General features: G+C 27.3%; 1 long non-coding RNA gene across 1 annotated transcript in view; it reads right to left on the bottom strand.

The window, feature by feature from the left end:
• Positions 1–931: 931 nt before the first annotated feature.
• Positions 932–4,435, bottom strand: part of LOC136795653 (uncharacterized) — a 41,287-nt gene continuing 37,783 nt past the window's right edge. Inside the window, exon 2 of the long non-coding RNA XR_010843286.1 lies at positions 932–966. This is a non-coding gene — a long non-coding RNA (uncharacterized lncRNA). The remainder of the gene's footprint in view (positions 967–4,435) is intronic.

The following is a 4,435-nucleotide window of genomic DNA, read 5'->3' as shown; positions in this document are numbered from 1 at the left end:
CCTTTCCACTCGATTTCTATTTCGAAAAAAAATCTTAGTTAATTATAGTTAAAAACCCGCTAAAAAACTTGCTGTGGGTGAAAAGAAAAGTTGGGTAAAAAACTAAGTGTACTTGAATAATATATCAATATCATCCGTATAATTTAAGTATCAATATTTTTAAATTTTGTTAAAGACTAAAAGACAAGAAACTGCTCGTAGATTCCGATTCCGAAACTACAATTTACCTTTGTAGGAATAGTAGTTTTCATGATATTTAACTTTTTTTTTTAAATTATTTATTTAATATAATTTACAACTGTACAAAATAATACAATAGGTAAATATGTAGTATGTTACAAATACACTTGAAAATCTTGGGAAGGAACCACCCATTGGTGGTACTTCAAACATTAATTTAAATTAGAAGGCCCCATGGCCATCTTCTTTTCAGACGCCTCGGAGGATTATCAGGGATTGTTAAGGATGAATGATTAAGAATTAATGGGTTAGGATGGTTAAGGAGTTTGGAATGAAAAGACGCATATCTGTTTTGGGTCAAATCTGCAACGAATGGGATGTTAAGGTCTTTGTGAATGCGTTTATTTGTCCAAATTGGTCTGATTATTGTAGTGTATACTAATTTTTTGCAGTGAATAGGAAGTTTAGAGCGTTTTTCAAGTAAGTGTTGTAGCAATCGGAATCTACGAGCAGTTTCTTGTCTTTTAGCCTTTAACAAAATTTAAAAATATTGATACTTAAATTATATTAGGGGTCATAAACTACTTTATAGTACAATTATTTAGCTTTAATTTGAGTGCTAATAGACATCTGTACGTCGAATGGTTATTGAGCTATAGATTTATCAAAATAAATTCACTAACTATATAAATAAATATGCAAGCGAATAAGAGATAAATTACAATTATATAATAATACAATTCCAACATACCTTCCTTCAAAGTAGTCCATAAAAATCCAAAAATGCTGAAAAAGTTAAGAAGAATAGTCAATTTTATTTGCTTAAATATAAATCGTCCAACATTCAATGAAAAATATCTAATATATAATATGTATATGCCATTTCAGCATATATACATAACACCCACATTCTTAAAATAAATCAAACTTTACTAAATGCCACAGGCAATACAACACCCCGTACAACATAATAATATTATTATTATATACAATAATTATTTGCATACAACTACAATATCCAATATAAACATCATAAGTTAAAATAAATAGGTGTTGTAGTTCTTTTTAATTTTATAATATTACAACAACATAAAAAATATAGGCAAAAATAAGAGAGGATTTTTTTCTGTCATTTGGCAAAAAATTCAAGGAGGGAACAATTCATCAGACTTCTCCAGTCTGGAGATTACAAAAAGATCGCACCAAGGGATTTTATCTTCACTAGCAGATAGGACATCTGTAGGTATATCAATGAAGTAACAAATTAAAAAAAAAACATAAATAAATAAATTTAAAAAAAAAAGTACTAAATCGAAATAATAATAAACACTAATTAAATAATAACATGATAATGTAAACACAAGAAAAGTAAATTAAATTTAAGAAATATTTAATGAACAATAAATTGTGCCTTTCGTTTATATACAATACTATTAGTGTATTTAAATAATCATTATATGAATGTTTATATAATTGACAGAATCTGAAATATGATTGGCAAACCTAATAGTACAAGACCCCAAGAAGAGAAAAAACTCAGCTATTTCTTCACCCCAATTTTTGATTACTTATTTGAAAACTAGGTATAATTACTAGTCAAAAATTATGAGTCTGCTAAGTACAGGTAGGAGGAATAAAAAATGGCGGATATTTCAAAACCTTAAAATAATTAATTTTTTATTCAGAGCACTATATCTTTAAAACTACCAACAGCAATAGAAAATCTAAGAGAGCATCATTTAAAGTAGAGTAATCATTGCATAAAAATTTTCTATAGAACATACTGAAAGATCAGTAGTTAGTTAATTTATTTTAAGTAATCTATATCTCAGAAATTATGTGACACAGATGTCTATTAACCCAAATTAAAGCTAGTTTAATGAGCTATAAAGTAGTTTATGACGTTTATTTTCGCAGGAGTAGTAGTTTTCATGAAATTTGCAAAAACAAATTGATTTATAGTTGTCCAGACAAATTATCATTTGCCAAATTTATGTCCTCATGTGAATATCATAAAAACTACTATCCCAACGAAGATAAATGTCATAAACTACTTTAAGTAAGTTAAATCTCCTTTATTTTGAGTGCTAGCAGTCATATGTGTGTCTTATGGGTCTAGAGATATATTTTTTCAAAAATCCAACATTTATACGAACAACTAGAAACTAACATTTTGTGAGTTTATTAAGTCAAATATCATAAAAACTACTACTCATACAAAGATAAACATTAATTACTGTCTTATAGTAAATTTAACTAGCTTTAATTTGAGTGGTGGCAGACGTCTGTATGTCCAATGGTTTCTAAAATAACGTTTTTCACAAATTAAACTTATTGTCCGAACAAATATAAATCAATCTATTTGAGTAAATATCATGAAAACTACTATTCCTACGATGTTCATAAACTACTTCATTGTACATTAAACTAGCTTTAATTTGATTGCTAATAGACATCTATACATCGAATGGTTTTTGAGATATAGATTTCTCAAAATAAATTCACTAACTACTGATCTTTCAGTACATTTTCTATGAAATGTTGCTTTTTAAAAAGCTATATCTCGAAAAATATTTAACGTTAATAACTTTATTAGAGCTCATATTTTAGCAAATTTACTATTCTTTTAATGCCGTTCTCTTAGGTTTTCTTGTGTTATTTCTACTTTTCAAGATATAGAGCTCCGAATGTTATTTTTTTTTATCGCTTTGAAACAGCCGCCATTTTTTATCCCCCCTACCTATACTTGGCAGACTCATCAAGTTTGGCTAGTAATTATACATAGTTTTCATTAAAGTAATCAAAAATTGTGGTGAGATAACTGCCTTTTTTCTCCACTTGGGCTCTCAAGATAAATTTACTAACTACTGATATTTCAGATTATTTTTATGAAATGTTGCTGTTTAAAAAGCTATATCTCGAGAACTATTGGACGTAAATAGCTCTATTAGGGCTAATATTTCAGCAAATTTACTCTTCTTTAAATAACGTTCTTAAATTTTTCAAACAGCCGCCATTTTTATTCCCCATACCTATACTTGGCAGACTCATCAATTTTGACTAACAATTATACCTAGCTTTCATTAAAGTAATCAAAAATTGGGGTGAGATGACTGTCTTTTTTTCTTCCCGGCTCTTGTTCTATAAACTTCCTTGGAATAAATGTAATGTTTATATTTCTGAAGAGATACGCTTTATATTTATTTACAATAATATTAATTTGCCTGAATTTTTATCAAAAAATAAAACTAATAATACATCGACTAAGAAAAAAAAAATGTTTGCTAACTTATTTCCATAAATAAACTGGATGAAGATGACAGAGAACTAGATAGATTGGACTGAATAGAGAGCTATAATGGACTCATTGTTCTTCATCGGAAGAACAGACTTGGAGGATGCTTTGTTTGACATCCTTCGGAACAACAAAGCGATACACATGTAGGTCTGGGATCCTGTCAGTCCTATACAGAGGGGTTTATAATTTCCTTATAAGATCGATAACTTTATTATATGATTACATAATTATATAATAATACAATTTCGACATATCTTCCTTTAAACTACTTTACAAAAACTTAAAAATTTTAGACTAAAAGTAAATTTTATTTGCCAAAAATATAAATCGTATAATATTCAATAAATAACAAAAAATTATATCGGATTTTTTTTCTTATTTTATTACCCCCTTATTTGTCATTTCTGACATGCGGACATCTGATACGATCAGTAATGATACACAAATAAGCAAACACTACTTATTTGTGCAGACCGTTGAACCCGAGAGAGTATAATAGGGAGAATAAAATTGTCAAATAAATGGAATATGATTGTCAAATCAAATAAAATTGTTAAATAGGGGGGAAAAAAAGTTAAAATATAGGGTTGCCAATTAAGTCCTTTCGGTTTTTTTTTTTGGAAGAAAACTAAGTATATTTTGAATATAATATTTATTTTTACCCCAGAAAATTAATTTATAAAATTTTGGGATATAAACCTTAAAAAATGCAAAGATAGAATGGAAAATAAAATAACAAATAGTAAAACAATTATTAAGAAATATTATGGATTAAATTATAAAAAAAGGTTTATCGGAAGATATCCAGAGGTCATTTATAGAATATGATTTGAAAGAATACTCATTATGTTATAGACCTAACAATAAAATTAAAAATTATTATAGAAATTTAAAGGACAAAATTGAAATAAAAAGTCAATCGGGATTAATATATAAAATTCCATGTTTAAATTGTCC

This window comes from Halyomorpha halys, unplaced genomic scaffold (genome assembly GCF_000696795.3).
Source record: "Halyomorpha halys isolate HHAL.00 unplaced genomic scaffold, Hhal_1.1 Scaffold782.1, whole genome shotgun sequence".
Taxonomy (NCBI): Eukaryota; Metazoa; Arthropoda; class Insecta; order Hemiptera; family Pentatomidae; genus Halyomorpha; species Halyomorpha halys.
The sequence above is the reverse complement of the archived record's forward strand: the minus strand, read 5'-3'. Positions and strand labels throughout refer to the sequence as shown.